Below are 23791 nucleotides of genomic sequence, written 5' to 3'. Positions count from 1 at the left end.
TTTAGCGTCATCAAGTGTTGGGTCATATATATACTGGCCAATCTACGTTGCGTAAGTGGGAGATTAGAAAATAACTGGGCAATGACATCTGGATTGTATATTTTTGGTTGCGAGGTCCACAGGGTGGCGGTACGAGCTAATTCCTGCTCCTCAACTGTCACGGGAGGTTCCTGATCAAGGAACCATTCTAAGGCTTCCTCTGTTTCCTCATATAATTCTTCACTCGTTGGGGCCTCGGGAAAAAAGGAAACAGTTGTATACGTAGAGGGGGTAAATTTTTCTCTTTTTCCGAGGTCCCCACGAAGTGGACATTGCTTAATAGATCGTGAGGGACCCTCTTTGAATTTACGTTGTTGTTGTACCATAAGGCCCAATAAGGTACCTACTGCTCCATCTATTTCATCCTCTACATCTTCGGTTTTTTCATTAAGGTCATTAATAATGTCTGCTAATTTTGTAGGAATTTTCAAACCATTTGCCTGGAAATATCGTGCAAAAAGAAGTGTCATGAAAGTATATATGTGCCTTTTTTGTCTCTTATTTTTTCCCTTCATAACATCTGTATATGCGGTGGAATCTCCACCTCGTAACATATATTCAATCATACTGTCAATGGTACTTTGTACTGCAGGCATTTTCTCTATTTTAGTCCAACTATCAACTAACTGTTTTCCTGGTTCATCCAAAGCGGGATATCTTTTATATAATGGATCATAGGGACACTGCACTTTATCCTCCCCGCCCGCTGCTTCGTCTCCTCCCGCTGTCTCTTCCAGCGAAAGGTGTCGGGTGCGTTCTGAAAGGTTGTCAATTATAGTTGGGGGAGGTGTTACCGCTTGACCAGGTCCAGGATGGACGGGCCGCATATCAGTAGAATACGGGGGTGGTACGTCCAATAAGTCTATGAGGGGTGCCTCTTCAAAATCTACAGGAGCGCTGGGAAGGGGACCATGTTTCAATTTAACCTGACCAGCAACCTCACATTTAGGTAATACCGGATACAGACCGGTCATATTTCCTTGTTTTTCTCTAATTGTTTGGTCAAGAACTGTTTCCTTTCCTGTCTGCAATAATTCGTCTGACTTCGCTTTTTCTGACGTTTTCTGCGCTTTTTCAACTTTATTCTGAGCTTTCTCCTGTCTCCTATGGGCTTCTTTCCTCCACCATTCCACAGAATCTAATTGAGCCTGTCTCGCTTTCCTTTTGAACAACTGTTCCTCTACCTTAAGGACACTTTCTATATCGAAAGTCCCGTTGATGGGCCACCGGTATCTTTCTTCCAACTTTTCAGTATATTCCACCCATAAGTCCAAAAAGACTATTGCCGACATGCCATGTTTATTATACATAAATCTAGCTGGCGTGTCCTTAGGTGGAAGAACCACCTCTTTTTCTAAAAACTTTTTAGCCTTAGATTTAGTCTTAAATTTGGTAAACAACGACATTTTGTTACTAAATCTATACCTTTACCGTTTCCTTAATCGGAAAACGTCTTGATACTATTCAGTAATACTCACCGAACAGCAAATCCAGAATTTTCGATCGAATCCAGACGCTGCGCGTGTCAGGGATCTCAGACGTCTCGGACTCCTCAACTCCTCGATGTCGGGCTCGGGTATGGACCTCCCGCGTCTCTCACCGCCTCATATGTATGCCGGTCTCAGTAAATCCCCCGCATCTCCGAAGGAATTCGGTGGGAAATCCCCACCGGGTGCACCTGAAGTCCGTCAAGAGAGGAAACAGGGGAAAACACCGCGGCCGGCAAAAACCGGCGCGTGTAGAGAAGGGAAGGTCCCTGTTCGGGCGCCAAAAATGTGGTAAATAATTTATTTTACCTTATCTTATTTCATAATTTTCTAGTAATAGGTAAATGAGGAAGGAGACAGAGTCCGGGACGTGGAGTATAATCAGGGTTTATTTCAATAACTCGAGTTAAGGGAGAGCTCCTTCACCAAGCGGGTTAGGGAGTGGTCTGCCCAACATTGCGCAGCTTGCAGCTTTTATACATTTCTTGCACAACACAAGCAAATGGCAGTATTCGGTAATTTTCCATCAAGCAAACTTTAAAAAGAGGAAAAAAACAAAACAGTCTATATGCGTCAGTGGAAATATGTGAAGCTGGAACACTCCGATGTGCGTCAGTGGAAATATGTGAAGCTAGCATGCAGACGGAGAAATGTCAGAAGCGTGGGGTAAAAAATAGAGTACAAGGGAAAACAAGCGTGACTTTCTTCCAACCACAGGTTATTCTGTCGAAGCGAGCTTTTTCTTAGAAACGGAAGAATCGGCTTAACCACAGCTATGTGGGTGGCTAACATCCTGCCTAAGGCCTAAAACACATCACACGTTGCAATTTATCTTCAGCTGCATTCTCCAAAATGTCAACACATTCTCAAAATGGATGCTTACTCTCAAAATGGATGTCCAGATGTCAAGGCACAGTAATTGCATGAGGGTGCGATATTTTATTTTTCCACATCTTCCTCTAGGGTTTTGAGTGGACTCCAGTTATCAAGAGCCAAGCCTGGCAGATATTTTCTGTGACACTCTAGACCGAGAGAGTAACCAAGGTGCTTGTGGGAACAACCTATAGCAGGTCTACCCTAATTCATTCCTTACAACCTGTGGAGATAACTGGTTGATCTTGACCCAAGCCAGATCTGGTGAATCACCTATCTCTTTAAACATAATTGTGCCAGGACATTGGTAGTCCTGACACGAAGTGCAGAATTCTTTTTGTGAGGAGCAAACAACAAAATAGATGTGAATATTTGTACTATCTGCCCCTTAAATGGAGACTTCCTGTGGCAGTGTACAGTCTTGTGGCCCATTAGATACCTAACTAAGGCCCTCATCCTATTTGGTTGTTGTCTATTTTAACAACTAGCTAGAGGGAAGGAGAACACAGAGCACTGCAGATCAAGTCGATTTGGTCCTGCCACTCCCCATGTTGAGCCTATCTGATTGCTATTAAGATAAGAATTCACTCTTTCAATTTTATAGAACCATATTGGGGATCTCATTTAAAGTCAAGTACATGAGATGACAAGGTACCATATCCTCTTTGTCTGTAACTAGCATACTTACAGGCCATTACATAAATTTTAGTCTTTTGAACCAGTGCATTGGTCTGCATATTCTTAATTGAGGCAGGCTGCCCACCAATCATTGCCATGATACTTTTGTAACCAACACTGACCAAAATATTATGTTGAAGAGTCACCCCGAACATGGTCCTCAAAACACAACACTGACCTAGTCAGACTCTTTCTTCAGGGACAACTCAAGCAGTTTGTGATCAACTGTTATGTCCAGTTGGAGATCCATGGATTATGGTGCCCTTCAGGGACGGGGGTCATTAATTTATGAAGCTTTTGTATTTATGGAAACATCACATGCTTTCAGAACACAGGATCCATAATCCATTTCTAAAATCTGCCAAGCAGTGCTTCACTACAAGGTCTGATTTTGTAACCATTTGGAGGCTATTAATGGGGGGACAGCGGTGGACCACCTGAAGTTAAATCCTAGCACATCAGAAGTCATGATTGTATGAATATGGCTGACTAATCTTTTTAAAGAATTGTGGGCAGGTGGCAGGTGCCTGTCCAGAAAGTAGACAAAGGTCTATGATGGATGAACACCGAAGAAATGTGAAATGATGGAAACAGTGGGAGCAGTTTTCTATTTTTACATCTCCTAAAAATATAATACTTTGAGATCGGTCAGATTTGCACAGTGTGTGTCCTTTTCTGGAAATGGTAATGACTGTATCAACAGAGTAATAAGTATATATTGGTGCATTGCAAAACAAATTCACTGAATTGGAAAATCTACAAATTTTGCTGCACGCATACTGAAATTACTGAATGTATTATGTTTTAGAGCTCATTAAATTGTAATCTTTCCTCTGAGTCCTTGCTTTATAAGGTGTAGTTTCACCTGCTATAAACCTACGAGTTAAAAGTGGGTAGGTGTCAAATGTACTCTTCTAAGTCCCAAACATGAGCAATCAAAATGGGCGTGAGGGGGGTGTCATGCATACTGTTGTTTTTAGTGTGCATGACCAAACTGTGGATTTCTGTCCCACAATCACTATGAAATTGAGAACGGACTGATTTGCAAACCTAAATTCCAAGCGTGTCTCTTTCTGTAGGTGTGCTGTCTAATTTAGCTTTCTACCAACAGTTTCCTATTTTACTTTAAACCTTCTTTCACGTAGCCTTTTGTTCAGAAAGGTTGCCCCTGACCTATGATGGCAAGTAAGATAAGAGAGAAGATGACCTGTTAAGTACAGGAAGCTCCTGTAGGAGGCTGGACTGGCTTGTAGTGAGTACCTAGGGGTACTTGCACCTTGCACCAGGCCCAGTTATCCCTTATTAGTGTATAGGGTGTCTAGCAGCTTAGGCTGATAGATAATGGTAGCTTAGCAGAGCAGCTTAGGCTGAACTAGGAGACGTGTGAAGCTACTACAGTACCACTTAGTGTCATATGCACAATATCATAAGAAAACACAATACACAGTTATACTAAAAATAAAGGTACTTTATTTTTATGACAATATGCCAAAGTATCTCAGAGTGTACCCTCAGTGAGAGGATAGGAAATATACACAAGATATATATACACAATACCAGAAATATGCAGTATAGTCTTAGAAAACAGTGCAAACAATGTATAGTTACAATAGGATGCAATGGAGACACATAGGGATAGGGGCAACACAAACCATATACTCCAGAAGTGGAATGCGAACCACGAATGGACCCCAAACCTATGTGACCTTGTAGAGGGTCGCTGGGACTATTAGAAAATAGTGAGGGTTAGAAAAATAGCCCACCCCAAGACCCTGAAAAGTGAGTGCAAAGTGCACTAAAGTTCCCCAAAGGACAAAGAAGTCGTGATAGGGGAATAAGGCAGGAAAGACACAAACCAACAATGCAACAACGCTGGATTTCCAATCTGGGGTACCTGTGGAACAAGGGGACCAAGTCCAAAAGTCACAAGCAAGTCGGAGATGGGCAGATGCCCAGGAAATGCCAGCTGCGGGTGCAAAGAAGCTTCGACTGGACTGAAGAGGCTGCGGTTTCTGCAGGAACGCAAAGGGCTAGAGACTTCCCCTTTGGAGGTCGGGTCCCTCTCGCCTTGTAGAGTCGTGCAGAAGTGTTTTCCCGCCGAAAGAACGCCAACAAGCCTTGCTAGCTGCAAATCGTGCGGTTAGCGTTTTTGGAAGCTGCTGCGGCCCAAGAGGGACCAGGAGGTCGCAAATTGGACCAGGAGGTAGAGGGGACGTCGAGCAAGACAAGGAGCCCTCTTAGCAGCAGGTAGCACCCGGAGAAGTGCCAGAAACAGGCACTATGAGGATGCGTGAAACGGTGCTCACCCGAAGTTACACAAAGGAGTCCCACGTCGCCGGAGACCAACTTAGAAAGTCGTGCAATGCAGGTTAGAGTGCCGTGGACCCAGGCTTGGCTGTGCACGAAGGATTTCCGCCGGAAGTGCACAGGGGCCGGAGTAGCTGCAAAAGTCGCGGTTCCCAGCAATGCAGTCTAGCGAGGTGAGGCAAGGACTTACCTCCACCAAACTTGGACTGAAGAGTCACTGGACTGTGGGAGTCACTTGGACAGAGTTGCTGGATTCGAGGGACCTCGCTCGTCGTGCTGAGAGGAGACCCAAGGGACCGGTAATGCAGCTTTTTGGTGCCTGCGGTTGCAGGGGGAAGATTCCGTCGACCCACGGGAGATTTCTTCGGAGCTTCTAGTGCAGAGAGGAGGCAGACTACCCCCACAGCATGCACCACCAGGAAAACAGTCGAGAAGGCGGCAGGATCAGCGTTACAGAGTTGCAGTAGTCGTCTTTGCTACTATGTTGCAGGTTTGCAGGCTTCCAGCGCGGTCAGCAGTCGATTCCTTGACAGAAGGTGAAGAGAGAGATGCAGAGGAACTCGGATGAGCTCTTGCATTCGTTATCTAAGGAATCCCAAGAGACAGAGACCCTAAATAGCCAGAAAAGAGGGTTTGGCTACCTAGGAGAGAGGATAGGCTAGCAACACCTGAAGGAGCCTATCACAAGGAGTCTCTGACGTCACCTGGTGGCACTGGCCACTCAGAGCAGCCCAGTGTGCCAGCAGCACCTCTGTTTCCAAGATGGCAGAGGTCTGGAGCACACTGGAGGAGTTCTGGACACCTCCCAGGGGAGGTGCAGGTCAGGGGAGTGGTCACTCCCCTTTCCTTTGTCCAGTTTCACGCCAGAGCAGGGCTAAGGGGTCCCCTGAACCGGTGTAGACTGGCTTATGCAGAATTGGGCACCTCTGTGCCCAAGAAAGCATTTCCAGAGGCTGGGGGAGGCTACTCCTCCCCTGCCTTCACACCATTTTCCAAAAGGAGAGGGTGTAACACCCTCTCTCAGAGGAAGTCCTTTGTTCTGCCATCCTGGGCCAGGCCTGGCTGGACCCCAGGAGGGCAGCTGCCTGTCTGAGGGGTTGGCAGCAGCAGCAGCTGCAGTGAAACCCTGGGAAAAGCAGTTTGGCAGTACCAGGGTCTGTCCTACAGACCACTGGGATCATGGGATTGTGCCAACTATGCCAGGATGGTATAGAGGGGGCAATTCCATGATCATAGACATATTACATGGCCATATTCGGAGTTACCATTGTGAAGCTACATATAGGTAGTGACCTATATGTAGTGCACGCGTGTAATGGTGTCCCCGCACTCACAAAGTCCGGGGAATTGGCCCTGAACAATGTGGGGGCACCTTGGCTAGTGCCAGGGTGCCCTCACACTAAGTAACTTAGCACCCAACCTTTACCAGGTAAAGGTTAGACATATAGGTGACTTATAAGTTACTTAAGTGCAGTGTAAAATGGCTGTGAAATAACGTGTGCGTTATTTCACTCAGGCTGCAGTGGCAGGCCTGTGTAAGAATTGTCAGAGCTCCCTATGGGTGGCAAAAGAAATGCTGCAGCCCATAGGGATCTCCTGGAACCCCAATACCCTGGGTACCTCAGTACCATATACTAGGGAATTATAAGGGTGTTCCAGTAAGCCAATGTAAATTGGTAAAATTGGTCACTAGCCTGTCAGTGACAATTTGAAAGAAATGAGAGAGCATAACAACTGAGGTTCTGATTAGCAGAGCCTCAGTGAGACAGTTAGTCACTACACAGGTAACACATTCAGGCACACTTATGAGCACTGGGGCCCTGGTGAACAGGGTCCCAGTGACACATACAACTAAAACAACATATATACAGTGAAAAATGGGGGTAACATGCCAGGCAAGATGGTACTTTCCTACACAACCCCCCCCCAAACGAAGGACAATAAGACTAGCCATGACCTGATGAGTCTTCATTGTCTAAGTGGAAATATCTGGAGAGTCCATCTGCATTGGAGTGGCTACTCCCAGGTCTATGTTCCACTGTATAGTCCATTCCCTGTAGGGATATGGACCACCTCAACAATTTAGGATTTTCACCTTTCATTTGTTTTAGCCAAAGTAGAGGTTTGTGGTCTGTCTGAACAATGAAGTGAGTGCCAAACAGGTATGGCCTCAACTTCTTCAGAGCCCAGACCACAGCAAAGGCCTCCCTCTCAATGGCAGACCAACGCTTTTCTCTAGGGGTCAACCTCCTACTAATAAAAGCAACAGGTTGATCCTGGCCCTCAGAATTAAGTTGTGATAGGACTGCCCCTACTCCTAATTCAGATGCATCAGTTTGGACATAGAATTTTTTAGAGTAACAAGGGCTTTTCAGGACAGGTGCAGAGCACATGGCCTGCTTCAGCTCCTCAAAAGCTTTCTGACAGTTAGCTGTCCACAATACCTTTTTAGGCATCTTTTTGGATGTGAGGTCATTAAGAGGGGCTGCAATGGAGCCATAGTTCTTAATGAACCTCCTGTAATACCCAGTGAGGCCTAGGAAGGCTCTCACCTGAATCTGAGTGGTAGGGGGAACCCAATCTATAATAGTTTGGATTTTCCCCTGTAGTGGTGCAATCTGTTCCCCACCAACAAGGTGTCCCAGATAAACCACCTTCCCCTGCCCTATCTGGCACTTTGAAGCCTTGATAGTGAGGCCTGCCTTTTGCAGGGCCTCCAAAACTTTCCATAGGTGGACCAGGTGATCATCCCAGCTGGAGCTAAAGACAGCTATATCGTCCAAATATGCTGCACTGAAAGCTTCCAGCCCTTGCAGGACTGTGTTCACCAACCTCTGAAAAGTGTCAGGTGCATTCTTCAATCCAAAAGGCATTACTGTGAACTGGTAATGTCCTCCAATGGTTGAAAATGCAGTTTTAGGTTTAGCATCTTCTGACAATTTGATCTGCCAATACCCTGCAGTCAAATCAAAAGTGCTTAGATACTTGGCAGATGCCAGTGTATCTATGAGCTCATCTGCCCTGGGTATAGGGTGAGCATCAGTTTTGGTTACAAGGTTGAGACCTCTATAGTCTACACAAAACCGCATTTCCTTCTTTCCATCTTTGGAATGGGGTTTTGGTACAAGTACCACAGGAGAAGCCCATGGACTTTCAGAGTGCTCAACCACTCCCAGCTCTAACATTTTCTGCACCTCTTGCTTTATGCAGTCCCTGACATGGTCAGGCTGCCTATAGATTTTACTTTTGACAGGTAAACTGTCTCCAGTATCTATAGTGTGCTCACACCAAGAAGTGGTACCTGGCACAGTAGAGAAGAGTTCAGAGAATTGGTCTAGGAGATTTATGCAATGGTCTTTCTGCTCAGCAGTAAGACAATCTGCCAAAACTACACATTCCACAAGAGCATCTTGTTCTGTGGAAGAGAAGAGATCAGGTAGAGGATCACTGTCTTCTTCCTGTCCCTCATCAGTTGCCATGAGCAGGGTGAGATCAGCCCTGTCATAGTAGGGTTTCAGGCGGTTGACATGGAGCACCCTAAGGGGGCTCCTGGCAGTGCCTGAGTCAACTAAATAGGTGACTTCTCCCTTTTTTTCAACAATTGTGTGGGGACCACTCCATTTATCTTGGAGTGCTCTTGGGGCCACAGGCTCCAAGACCCACACTTTCTGCCCTGGTTGGTACTGAACCAAAACAGCCTTCTGATCATGCCATTGCTTCTGGAGCTCCTGGCTGGCCTGAAGGTTTTTACTGGCCTTTTTCATATACTCAGCCATCCTTGATCTGAGGCCAAGTACATAATCCACAATATCTTGCTTAGGAGCTTTTAAAGGTTGTTCCCAACCCTCCTTTACAAGTATGAGTGGACCCCTAACAGGGTGTCCAAAAAGAAGTTCAAAGGGGCTGAAGCCCACTCCTTTCTGGGGTACCTCCCTGTAGGCAAAAAGGAGGCATGGTAACAGGATATCCCATCTCCTGCGGAGTTTTTCAGGGAGACCCATAATCATGCCTTTGAGAGTTTTATTAAATCTCTCCACCAGTCCATTTGTTTGTGGATGATAGGGTGTAGTGAACTTGTAAGTCACACCACACTCCTTCCACATGGCCTTTAAGTATGCAGACATGAAATTGCTTCCTCTGTCTGATACTACTTCCTTTGGGAAGCCCACCCTAGAAAATATTCCTAGGAGGGCCTTTGCCACTGCAGGTGCTGTAGTGGTCCTTAAAGGAATTGCTTCAGGATATCTTGTGGCATGGTCCACTACCACCAAGATAAACCTATTGCCTGAAGCAGTAGGAGGGTCAAGGGGGCCAACTATGTCAACCCCTACCCTTTCAAAGGGAAACACAGGCAGTGGAATAAGGGGTGCCTTTGGAGTGCCACCTGTCTTGCCACTGGCTTGACAGGTTTCACAGGACTTACAAAAATCTTTTGTATCCTCAGACATCCTAGGCCAATGAAACAAGGGAACCAGTCTGTCCCAAGTTTTCATTTGTCCCAGGTGCCCAGCTAGGGGAATGTCGTGTGCAAGAGTTAGGAGGAACTTTCTGTACTCCTGAGGGATCACTAATCTCCTGGCAGTTCCAGGTTTAGGATCCCTTGCCTCAGTATACAAGAGGTTGTCCTCCCAGTAAACTCTGTGAGAGTCACTGACATCCCCATTAGCCTGTTTGACAGCTTGCTGTCTGAGACCCTCTAATGTGGGACAGGTTTGCTGTGCCACACTCAGCTCCTCCCTGGCAGGCCCCCCTTCACCCAAAAGCTCAGCAGTGTCTGCTTGAAGCTCCTCTGGTGTAGGTTCTGCACAGGGAGGGAATTCTTCTTCCTCAGAAGTTGAATCCACTGTAGAGGGAGGGATAGTAGGAAGTGGTTTGCTTCTACTAGCCCTAGCTTTAGGGAGCACTTGGTCCATTGTTCCAGGATCCAAGCTTCCCTGTCCTTTTTGCTTTTTGGCCTGAGCCCTTGTCAAAGCAAAAATATGCCCTGGGATGCCCAGCATTGCTGCATGGGCATCCAACTCCACATCCGACCAAGCTGATGTCTCCAAATCATTCCCTAATAGACAGTCTACAGGTAAATCTGAAGCTACCACAACTTTCTTTGGACCAGTAACCCCCCCCCCAGTTGAGATTTACAACAGCCATGGGGCGGCTAAGTGTGTTGTTGTGAGCATCGGTTACTTGGTACTGGTGACCAAGTAGGTGTTGTTCAGGGTGGACCAGTTTCTCTATGACCATAGTCACACTGGCTCCAGTGTCCCTGTAGGCCTGAACCTCAACACCATTTATTAGGGGTAGCTGCTTGTACTTATCCATATTAAGGGGACAAGCAACTAAGGTGGCTAAATCAATAGCCCCCTCAGAGACTAACACAGCCTCTGTGGTCTCCCTAACAAGACCAACCCCAACTAAGTTACCAATAGTGAGCCCAGCTACTCCCTTGGATTGGCTATTAGTAGGTTTGCTCCCACCACCACTGCTATTAGTAGGGACACTAGGTGTAGCAGTAGGGGTTGTAGTGGTAGGAGGCTTGGTGCTTTTCTTTGGACAACTGGGATCTGTTGTCCAATGGCCTTTTATTTTACATAAATAGCACCATGGTTTCTTTTCCCTGTTTTGATTAGAAGAGGATTTGGGCCCACCACCCCCACCAGAGTGTTTTTGTGGGCCTGATGAAGACTCATTTTTAGATTTGTCCCCACCCTTGTCTGAAGACTTACCATCCTTCTTCTTGTTGCCATCTTTGTCACCCCCTGTATGAACTTTTCTGTTCACCCTTGTTCTGACCCATTTGTCTGGCTTCTTTCCCAATTCTTGGGGAGAGGTCAGATCAGAGTCCACCAAGTACTGGTGCAACAAATCAGACACACAATTATTAAGAATATGCTCTCTCAGGATCAAGTTATACAGGCTGTCATAATCAGTAACTTTACTGACATGTAACCACCCCTCCAAGGCCTTCACTGAATGGTCAATGAAATCAACCCAGTCTTGTGAAGACTCCTTTTTGGTCTCTCTGAACTTTATCCTGTATTGTTCAGTGGTTAAGCCATAACCATCCAGGAGTGCATTCTTAAGAACTTTGTAATCATTAGCTTCATTTTCTTTTACAGTAAGGAGCCTATCCCTACCTTTTCCACTAAATGATAGCCATAGGATAGCAGCCCACTGCCTTTGACATCCTGTACAACTCAGGCTCTCTCAAGTGCAGCAAACCACTTGTTAATGTCATCCCCCTCCTTATAAGGGGGAACTATCTTATGCAGATTCCTGGAATCATGCTCTTTTGCAGGATGACTATGGGGAATACTGCTGCTGCCACCATGGGTTTCTAAACCCAGTTTCTGTCTCTCCTTCTCTACTTCTAAAGTCTGTCTATCCAAATCCAGCTGTTGCTTCTTGAGCTTCAGTCTGGTTTGTTCCACTCTCAATCTATTGAGTTCCCTTTCTAACAGTCTGTCATCAGGGTGGGTGGGAGGGACATGCCTTGAAACAGAAGTATGGTGAGAATGGACAGAAGGAGACCTGTCCCTTACAGAGGGCACCCTAACAGCTTGGCTAACAGAAACATCAGTATCACTGTGGTGAGAATAAATGCTTTTGCTATGATGTGAGACCACACTATTTGTATGGTGTGACTCTACATCATTACCAACTATGCTAGACTGTCTAGTAATGGGCAGGCTAGGAAGTTTCTTTCCTGAATCTTTTCCTGGGGGAGTCCCTGGATCGGATTGGGAACCATTAGCTACTTTTTCAACAGATGGGGCACTTCTTGCCTTATCTTGTTCTCTAAGCATGTTAAGTAACAATTCCAAGGAAGGATTCTTCCCTACACTCAAACCTCTCTCTATGCAGAGACTCCTTGCTCCTTTCCAGCTAAGGTGATCATATGCAAGTTTGGACAGATCAACATTTTGGCCTGTGCCAGACATTTTTAGAGAGAGTTAAAGTGATAGAAACAGATAAAAAAAGTTTGTCAGAGCTTTTAGAAAGACAGAGAAAAAAACTTTTAAAACTTTTTAGAAAGTTAGAAGTACTTTTCAGCACTTAGAAAAGAGTGAAAAGAGGAAATGCAAAACTTTTTGGCAATGTGTATATACACTGAACTTGTTTTGTATATTTTTCTCTTATGAAAAGTACAATGACAAGAGTGGTAAGTAGTCTCAAAGCACTTATCCCACCGCTGCACAACCAATGTAGGAGGCTGGACTGGCTTGTAGTGAGTACCTAGGGGTACTTGCACCTTGCACCAGGCCCAGTTATCCCTTATTAGTGTATAGGGTGTCTAGCAGCTTAGGCTGATAGATAATGGTAGCTTAGCAGAGCAGCTTAGGCTGAACTAGGAGACGTGTGAAGCTACTACAGTACCACTTAGTGTCATATGCACAATATCATAAGAAAACACAATACACAGTTATACTAAAAATAAAGGTACTTTATTTTTATGACAATATGCCAAAGTATCTCAGAGTGTACCCTCAGTGAGAGGATAGGAAATATACACAAGATATATATACACAATACCAGAAATATGCAGTATAGTCTTAGAAAACAGTGCAAACAATGTATAGTTACAATAGGATGCAATGGAGACACATAGGGATAGGGGCAACACAAACCATATACTCCAGAAGTGGAATGCGAACCACGAATGGACCCCAAACCTATGTGACCTTGTAGAGGGTCGCTGGGACTATTAGAAAATAGTGAGGGTTAGAAAAATAGCCCACCCCAAGACCCTGAAAAGTGAGTGCAAAGTGCACTAAAGTTCCCCAAAGGACAAAGAAGTCGTGATAGGGGAATAAGGCAGGAAAGACACAAACCAACAATGCAACAACGCTGGATTTCCAATCTGGGGTACCTGTGGAACAAGGGGACCAAGTCCAAAAGTCACAAGCAAGTCGGAGATGGGCAGATGCCCAGGAAATGCCAGCTGCGGGTGCAAAGAAGCTTCGACTGGACTGAAGAGGCTGCGGTTTCTGCAGGAACGCAAAGGGCTAGAGACTTCCCCTTTGGAGGTCGGGTCCCTCTCGCCTTGTAGAGTCGTGCAGAAGTGTTTTCCCGCCGAAAGAACGCCAACAAGCCTTGCTAGCTGCAAATCGTGCGGTTAGCGTTTTTGGAAGCTGCTGCGGCCCAAGAGGGACCAGGAGGTCGCAAATTGGACCAGGAGGTAGAGGGGACGTCGAGCAAGACAAGGAGCCCTCTTAGCAGCAGGTAGCACCCGGAGAAGTGCCAGAAACAGGCACTATGAGGATGCGTGAAACGGTGCTCACCCGAAGTTACACAAAGGAGTCCCACGTCGCCGGAGACCAACTTAGAAAGTCGTGCAATGCAGGTTAGAGTGCCGTGGACCCAGGCTTGGCTGTGCACGAAGGATTTCCGCCGGAAGTGCACAGGGGCCGGAGTAGCTGCAAAAGTCGCGGTTCCCAGCAATGCAGTCTAGCGAGGTGAGGCAAGGACTTACCTCCACCAAACTTGGACTGAAGAGTCACTGGACTGTGGGAGTCACTTGGACAGAGTTGCTGGATTCGAGGGACCTCGCTCGTCGTGCTGAGAGGAGACCCAAGGGACCGGTAATGCAGCTTTTTGGTGCCTGCGGTTGCAGGGGGAAGATTCCGTCGACCCACGGGAGATTTCTTCGGAGCTTCTAGTGCAGAGAGGAGGCAGACTACCCCCACAGCATGCACCACCAGGAAAACAGTCGAGAAGGCGGCAGGATCAGCGTTACAGAGTTGCAGTAGTCGTCTTTGCTACTATGTTGCAGGTTTGCAGGCTTCCAGCGCGGTCAGCAGTCGATTCCTTGGCAGAAGGTGAAGAGAGAGATGCAGAGGAACTCGGATGAGCTCTTGCATTCGTTATCTAAGGAATCCCAAGAGACAGAGACCCTAAATAGCCAGAAAAGAGGGTTTGGCTACCTAGGAGAGAGGATAGGCTAGCAACACCTGAAGGAGCCTATCACAAGGAGTCTCTGACGTCACCTGGTGGCACTGGCCACTCAGAGCAGCCCAATGTGCCAGCAGCACCTCTGTTTCCAAGATGGCAGAGGTCTGGAGCACACTGGAGGAGCTCTGGACACCTCCCAGGGGAGGTGCAGGTCAGGGGAGTGGTCACTCCCCTTTCCTTTGTCCAGTTTCGCGCCAGAGCAGGGCTAAGGGGTCCCCTGAACCGGTGTAGACTGGCTTATGCAGAATTGGGCACCTCTGTGCCCAAGAAAGCATTTCCAGAGGCTGGGGGAGGCTACTCCTCCCCTGCCTTCACACCATTTTCCAAAGGGAGAGGGTGTAACACCCTCTCTCAGAGGAAGTCCTTTGTTCTGCCATCCTGGGCCAGGCCTGGCTGGACCCCAGGAGGGCAGCTGCCTGTCTGAGGGGTTGGCAGCAGCAGCAGCTGCAGTGAAACCCTGGGAAAAGCAGTTTGGCAGTACCAGGGTCTGTGCTACAGACCACTGGGACCATGGGATTGTGCCAACTATGCCAGGATGGTATAGAGGGGGCAATTCCATGATCATAGACATATTACATGGCCATATTCGGAGTTACCATTGTGAAGCTACATATAGGTAGTGACCTATATGTAGTGCACGCGTGTAATGGTGTCCCCGCACTCACAAAGTCCGGGGAATTGGCCCTGAACAATGTGGGGGCACCTTGGCTAGTGCCAGGGTGCCCTCACACTAAGTAACTTAGCACCCAACCTTTACCAGGTAAAGGTTAGACATATAGGTGACTTATAAGTTACTTAAGTGCAGTGTAAAATGGCTGTGAAATAACGTGTGCGTTATTTCACTCAGGCTGCAGTGGCAGGCCTGTGTAAGAATTATCAGAGCTCCCTATGGGTGGCAAAAGAAATGCTGCAGCCCATAGGGATCTCCTGGAACCCCAATACCCTGGGTACCTCAGTACCATATACTAGGGAATTATAAGGGTGTTCCAGTAAGCCAATGTAAATTGGTAAAATTGGTCACTAGCCTGTCAGTGACAATTTGAAAGAAATGAGAAAGCATAACCACTGAGGTTCTGATTAGCAGAGCCTCAGTGAGACAGTTAGGCCCTCATTCTGACCTTGGCGGTCGGCGGTATTAAAAATGGCATTCTGACCGCGGCGGTCACCGCCGCGACCGACCGCCACTTCCCCACTCCGACAGCCACGGCGGTCATGACCGACGGGCTGGAGTCTGCGCACTCCGGTCCGGCGGTCGACCCAAGACCGCCAACGGTATCATGACCCTGCTTACCGCCGCGGTTTCCGGCGTTCGGGAACCGCCATGCGAACCATGGCGGTAGGCACTATCGGGGCCAGGGAATTCCTTCCCTGGCACTGATAGGGGTCTCCCCCACCCCCCACTGCCCCCCCCGAGTCCTCCCCCCACACCCTCCACCCCCCTGCCACCCCCCAGAGGTGGTACGAACCCCCTCCCCACCCCCACCCCGACATGCACATACACGCACCCCGACATGCACACACCCCCAACATGCACATATACACACCCCCTACACACACACATACACAACGGGGACACATACCCGCACACATACATGCCGACATGCGCACCCGCCGAACTACACACATTGCCCATAGGCACAGCAGCACTCCCCGCCCGCATGCACGCACTCACACACCCCCTCTACACACTCACACGCACACCCCCATGCACGCACACATCACACAACACCCCCCCACCCCCTCCCCTCACGGACGATCAACTTACCTTGTGCGTTGGTCCTCCGGGAGGTGACAGGAGCCATGGGGAGGTGACCGCCAACAGAAGACCGCCAACAGAAGACCGCCACACAGAAATGTGGGTCGTAATTCTGTGGGCGGTGTTCTGCTGGCGTGGCGGTGGAGGTTGACCAGTCTCCACTTTCCCGCCGACCGCCAGTGTGGCTGCTGGCGGTTTTCCGGCGGAACGCTCCCAGCGGTCAGAATGCGCACAGCGGCATACCGCCGCGGTCGGCGGTCTTCACCGCGGCGGTAACTCGGCGGTCTTGCGAAAAGACCGCCAAGGTCAGAATGACCCCCTTAGTCACTATACAGGTAACACATTCAGGCACACTTATGAGCACTGGGGCCCTGGTGAACAGGGTCCTAGTGACACATACAACTAAAACAACATATATACAGTAAAAAATGGGGGGTAACATGCCAGGCAAGATGGTACTTTCCTACAGCTCCTAAGTTCCATTTTCAGTTAATTTCCTCTTCTCATTCTCTGCATGGTTTTGGAGCAATCCAGTGGCAGCAACCCTTAACTGGGCATACTTCAGGGGCTCTCAAAGAACACTGGTCTCATTCCTGAAAAGACAAGGTTCAAGGAACAAGACCCTCTCCAGGACCCTAAATGATTTCTTGAACCATTTCCCTCATCACCTACTTGGCATTCCTATAAGTCTTCTGGCTAATGACTAAACAACCTGAGACTACCCCAGAGACCACAAAATAGATCCTTCCAGGCCACAGGAGGGCATGGGTGATGGGTTTAACATATGTACTTGTTCCTAGAGTTTGAAAACACATTCGCAGTATACGCATGTATTTACATTTCAGCTATCCAAAAAGCTTCTTCAAACAGAAGGTCGTTGCCCCATCATACCATGAACACACAAACAGGATCCATTCCAAATGTGGGTCCTAATATACTGCAAGAAGGACAATGACAAGCCCTGTTTTTAAGTATTCTTAAGTAGATTAGCAACTGTTTCCTTGGTGTGGCAGCTCTTCATTATGTACGCAGTGGATGGACCAGAGTTGATGGGGTAGTGATCGAATGTGTAGAATAAGATGTTTATCTGCTTCTGATTCAGCTTTACCTTGTTCTATTACTTGAAAATAATCACCATTTGCCCCACTGGACTTTTCCAACCTAAGCATGAGCCATCTAAGGTTTTCTGCATTACATTTCCCTGTAGGTTCATATTACCAGACTAAGCACTGCATCTTTTTCCTCATGAGGGGTGGATTGTCTGCTAAGAGCAAGGAAAGCTGTATATTTGGGCACTAGAGAGGATATTGATCCCATGCACCAGAGATGGCTGCATCCATAGGCTCTAGAGAATGAACACTTCCCATACAGTGCAGAATAGCAAAATATCGCATTATAGCAATGGATTATCTGCAATTATAAAAAACAACCCCCCTCCCCCAATTAAAAATATTGGTAAAAGGTATTGCCATAAAAATTAATTAAAAATCCAAAATTATAGGAAATATGTATTTATGTGCATGGTTTTGCTATAACACCATTTTACCAGTTGGTATTAAAGTGCTATAATAGTGAGGACCAAGACAGAGCTGAAATGGAGAACCTGCAGTCAGATAACTATAAGCATACCAACCTGGTACCTGTATTCAATTTGTGTTCATAAGATGGGTACATGTGCGCGGGTAGCCCCAATCATATGCACCTCTTTTATTCATAAGGTTCAGAGCAAAACAAAGTTGTATTCAGCAGCCATGATTAGAATTTGGCTCATGTATCTGAAAATTGAGCCACATTTCAATGTGAATTGTGTTTCTCTGGGTCAAATTTTATAGGGCAGTTAAAGGAGAGATGTCACTTTGCCAAACTCCTTGAAATATTCGGGGCCTATTTCCAGCGACACAGTTGTAAACAATTATAGGTGTTGTAATGTCTTGTTTTCTTTTATTGAAATCAACGCGTCATGATTGAGCAAGTATCACTGCCGCTGTTTAGAATGTTTGGATTTGTCATTGTTAACACAGAGATCGCTGTCCCATGAGAACTGCCAATAAATCAAATCTTGCAAGAAGCTTCCTGTCTTTGCTTCTGCTATTTGGCAATGACAACCAGCAGAAATTGTCCCCACCAAATGGTGGTGACACACTGAGGAAGAATCAGCCAAGCTGGAAATTGAATGAAGAATTAAACATTTTCAAAAGACGCTCTGTGGTAACTGAAACCACAGAAAGCAAACATAATCATGAGAGAAAGAAAACATAAAGAAATTTCATTACAGCACAAGAGTGTGAATCAGTGCATACATAAACGAGCACATGCAAGTAAGCAGTTTAACAACAAGTTGCAGGCAAATGAGCGAGAAAAACTGACGTACATGTGAAATGATGTACTTGTGCACAAGAAAACAAAGTGGCAACACAATTAGCAGGAAATAAAGCATAACATTTTTTAAGAACAGTGAAAGCATAATTTAAATCTGTTATATTTACAAAAGTGAAACTGATTATTAAAAGAAGATTTAACAAAAAAAGAAAACATAATGAATATAGAAACAATGGCACTGTCACCAGAATCACAGTCATTTACACAAACTACATGACATGCTATTGGAAGGTTGCATTCTGAAGAACAGAGCACTACAAGTGCAATATTTAGAAGACCACAATTGTGATATGCCAGACACACAAAATTTAGGGCCGAGTTATGGAAAATGATTACCAGATTTGAGCATCATTTACAAGCAACTTGTAAGAGACACACAGACAAGCAGACATGAAATCATCTCTTTAGTCTGAGATGATGTAGAAGAAGTACTAGAACCATATCATCTAGATCAAACAAGAACACAAGAAGGCATAATTAAATGTTTAAAAGAGCAATTTGACCCCGAGAGAAACATATGATTACGAAAGGTATATATTAAATACTGCATGTCACAGAAAAGATAAAATGCTATATTATTTCATACACGTCAAAGAAAGCTGGTGACTCACTGTGATTTCCAAAGGTTTTTCATGAAGGATTTCATAAAAATTATGCAATTAGCGAGAACTGAAACAAGAAATGAAACAAGGGCTAAAACACAAGCAATAGTCATGGAGAAATATGATTGTTGAATGAAACTGACAAAGAAGATATGTATGGTGAAATTAGCAGGAAAACAACTAAAGAAGAAGACCTGCTACAAGTGGAAAATATACCCATTTTTAACCATTTTTTAGAACAAAGGCTATATTAAGCTTATATTAGGCTTAAGAAGCCTAGCACTTGGAAATAAAATCAAGAGCCAATATGCCGTGCAAATGGACAGTAGAGCAGTTAAAGAAGCTGAAGAAATATCTATAGAGAGAAAAATCGTAGAAATATTCTACATCATGGAAGACAAAGAAGATAGCAAATGTACTTTGTTGATGGGAGTAAAATAAAGAAAATAGCACCAGTACTGTTCCAAATTGGGCAACATCAAACAACGTTTGTATTGGACAGTGGAGTAACCTGTAACATCATGTTTGTGACATAATACGACAAGATGGTGTAGGTAAATGTGAAGAAACAACATAAGAACATGTCACATCACAAGAAGAGCTGCATGTGTTGAGAGGCGAAGTTACAGCTCCTTGTATATTAGGTAAAGTTACTGCACAAATTATGGGTCTAGACGTCATAGATTATGGGATCACAGAAGAACACCAGTTAATTGGGCAATTTCCAAAACTGTTCCAAGAAATTAGAAAATGTAAACCTTTTAAAATAACTCTAAATTGTAAATGAAACAATAAGACCTGTATCACCAATGAGTGGCATTCCATTTCCAAAAGAAAGTGGAAGACTAAATTAAGATTCTTATTGATTAGGATATAATATAGCAAATATGAATACCGCTTCTGTGGGTGTCCCTAATTGTGGCAGTTCTAAAGAAAGGGATGAACAAGATCAAGATCAACACACTGGATGCTACAGTTAGATATGATAAGTTGCTTAAATGGAACTGTTGTGGTTTCAGAGATAGACCTATAGAAAGGGTATCTCCAACTTGAATTAGAAGAACAGCCACAATAGATTACAGTCTTTTAAACACATTTAGGACTATTTCAATAAAAGAGACTGAATTTTAGAATATCGTCCGCAGGTGACATTTTTGAAAGATAGTCTGAAAAGTAATAATACCAGTACAAAAACAGCTTAAATTATAGTGAGGACATCTTCGTTTTTGGGAAGACCCTAGAAGAATATGACAATACACACACGTGTGTGTGTAAACTTACAGAAACAGGTTCAACACTAAATGCAGAGAAATGTGAACTCGCCCAAGGAGAATTGATGTTCTTTGGTATTGTATTTTCAAGAAAATGAATGAAACATGGTAAAACTGAGACCACTCATAAGACCAAGTCACCACAAGAAATGTCCAACGTACATTCTTTACTTGGATTAAGGAATAATTGCACCCAATATGTAGCTCAAGTTGTGATAGTTAGTTCACCACTGTGTTGGTTGACTAAAAAGGAACTTATATTCAAGTGGAATGAGGAGCACAATAAAGCATTAAATTAAATAAAGGAAGTGTCATCTTCCAAAAATATGCCTTTGTTTGACATGCAGATGTGTTCTGTCTTAGCAGTCGATACTAGTTGTTTTAGGAGTGATACTGGCACAGCATAAACCTGGAAAAGACTCAGCTTGACAAATTATATCATAAGCACCAGCATGACAGAAACATGTTATCTGGCCTTGTAAGCATAATCATAATTTATTCTTGTGTGGAAAGCCATTTACGTTGATTACAGACCAACAATCACTTATTGCACTATATGGTAATCCAAACATAAACATGCCACCTCAAATAGAAAAGTTGGGAATGAGGCTCAGGGATTTTGATTTTAGAATAAACATTACAAAGAATAAAATCTAGAAGGCTGGTTATTGTGTTATCCACTAACTAATATTGGTCACAAGTGTTCAATGGCAGAACAGTATATCAGCTTTACAGGGGGGGGAATCAGCTCCAGAAATAATAACAATAGAAATGTTAGAAAAGGCTATGAATGAGGATACCACCTTACAAAGAGTGTCTAAAAGAATTCAAACAAATATATAGAGTTGGTGTAACCTTGCAACTAAATTCCAAGAAGCAGTGAGGAGTATTGAAATGTTGGTGTTCAGATATATACAAGATGAGCTGACAGTCTGCAGGTGAGATTCTGTTATGAGGCAAAAGATTTGTGATACTGTATGTCTTAACGAACCAGTCAATATAGCTCATGAAAGGAATCTGGGCACTGTTTCCACAATTTACCACTGAGAGAAAAGGTAAAGGGACAGGCTTGTATTTCTTGGTTGAGCACACCGTGCATTCTTGTCAACTGTATCATACTGTTGAAAAACAAAATCCACCTGCGCAGTTAATAATGAAAATTCTTCCAGAATATTTGTAATCATTAGTGGCTGTTGATTTTTGGGAACCAGCTGAATCAGGTTGCTCCCTGTATATTATGTTAATATTCCCACTGAGTATTCACTATTTCCTGTGGTTCAGCAAATGTTTTCAACTTCTGCTTTGTTGATACTTCAAGTCCTGGATGAAATATTTGCAGAGGTGGGGTGTACCAACAACACTCAAAATGGATAATGGCCCACCCTTCAATGGAACCAAGTGTAGGCATTTTGCGCACTATCTAGCGGGCTAATTTATAATTTGCCAGGTGGAGGTTTGGCAACCAGGGCGATGGAGTAATTTACTCAGTCCCCTCGATTCGACGTCCGCTCACCAAATTATGAAATGAACATCAAGCCGATGGTCATTTCTTAAAGCTTTGCCGGCAACCGCTGTTGTGTCAGTTCCTGTCAATGCTTCAAGAATGACAGAGCCAAACAGTGAAATCTTTTTTTTTTTCAACAAAATCCCAAAGCAGGGTTTTACTTTTGTAAAAAAGAAAGGCAAGGCTCCCCTCACTCTAGGAGTCTGTTCCCATGGCGATGGGAGCATTTTGCAGTCTTAACTGACACTTCTCGCCAGGGTTTTCTTGGCAGGTGATGGGCAGTGAAGGCTTGCCTCTAATTCCTCCTGTCTGAATTGGGTGGGTGTAATTAGATAGCAACCGCTGACAGCCAGTATATCTCCGCCATGAATAAACCAAAGGTCTACCCACATTTAAAACAGCAGAGTGGACCAGAGTCCGATATGGATAGTCCCATTGTCGTTGCAACAGAGTATCCATACCACCAAGATATAAATCAGGCCCCACGTATCTATCATAGGATGCACCTTTGGAATAGGTCAGTGGTTCCCAGCCTGTGGTGCGGGGACTCCTGAGGGTCCGCGAGGCCTCCTCAGTGGGTCCGGGAAAACTACATGATATTAACAGATTAATAAAGTGTATATAAATGAAGTGGCTAAAGTGCAATTTAAAATTTTAAAACTTACTGTAAATGTCAAGGAATTTGAAATTGGAGGCTAAACAATAAGGGCCATATGTACGAACACTTTTTCCCATATACACAGAATGGGTAAAAAAATGGCCCTAAATTAGAATCCTCAGATTGATTTGTGGGAGCAGTGCAGGTGCATAAAACAGAATATAGTATTGACAATGTGTTGCTTCAATTGAATTTAGAAAAGCTCCAAACTTCCTATTAACATTTTTTTTGTTAGATTTGTTTGCAAATCAAATAAAATGTGTTATCATTGTGTATGTGTTTGATAAATGCTTGGTTCTGTATTTTTGTGCATTGTTTTGTGGGTCAAATCATCAACAGTGTTTAGGCCGGGGTTGCCGGCTTCCAGTAATGACTCAGTGTGTGTGGGGGGGAAGGGGGGGGGGGCAGGGGTCCCTGGATGCCAATAATGATTCAGGAGGGGACACCGGGTTCCAGTAGTGATAAAATGAGGGTCCACAGAAATCAAAGGGTTGGGAACCATTGGAATAGGTCATATGACCGTTATATAGGCTGATCCGTTATATAGGCCTTGGCTAGTGATGTTGTAAAGGATCAGTAACGTCAAATCTTGTTAAAAAATATACCTATGTCTCCAAACTGTGCACTACTGATAAGTAACAGTCACAGCTCAGTAACCTGCATAGCTCCAATAGACGTAACCACCAGCAGTTTAGTTCCAGCAAGAACTTCATCTCATACAGCTGTTGTGGGTCCAAAGAGGGATGATAGTCTTTTAATTGGAAGTTTTGCTGGCGTTCTATCAGGTAATTTTAACATATAACGTTTCTGTCCTTTCAATTTAAATATAACTAGTAGTGGTTTATATTTGAACTTATTCTTCACCAAGTGCCATTTAAATATAAGAGGCCAACACTGAGCTCTGTTATTGGCCAATATTTTTATTGTACACTTGCTATACCTTCGGCATGTTCAGTGCAGTTCCATTCCTGTTCCTTTCGCAGTAGAGACTGGGCCTCCAGTAACAAGGCATGATGAAGGCCTAGCACTCTATTAGGTAGTGGTTTTGTAGCAGAATTTTCACAGGGGCACACAAGAAGCAGATTGTCTCATTACCTTGTAATCTCAATTGGAAACTCTACAATACTGAGTGAAAAAGTGACTGGGTATCTTTTATTTCTTGCTGCATGTCCGCTTCCTTAAATAAGATAAACACAACAAACAGGTATTTCTGATACTGTTTGGCTACTAGCCATGATAAGCAATACTCACATTGTTTCCCAAGTTACTGCACAAGAGAACTATGAGTAAT

At 44.8% G+C, this 23791-nt stretch overlaps 1 protein-coding gene across 2 annotated transcripts in view; it reads left to right on the top strand.

Annotated features, from left to right (window-relative positions):
* Window positions 1-23791, top strand: part of LOC138259595 (E3 SUMO-protein ligase ZBED1-like) — a 108633-nt gene that overhangs the window by 80367 nt on the left and 4475 nt on the right. The gene's annotated exons all lie outside the window — the stretch shown is intronic.

The sequence above is a fragment of the Pleurodeles waltl genome, chromosome 9 (genome assembly GCF_031143425.1).
Source record: "Pleurodeles waltl isolate 20211129_DDA chromosome 9, aPleWal1.hap1.20221129, whole genome shotgun sequence".
NCBI lineage: Eukaryota > Metazoa > Chordata > Amphibia > Caudata > Salamandridae > Pleurodeles > Pleurodeles waltl.
This window is presented reverse-complemented; position numbering and strand designations above follow the sequence as displayed.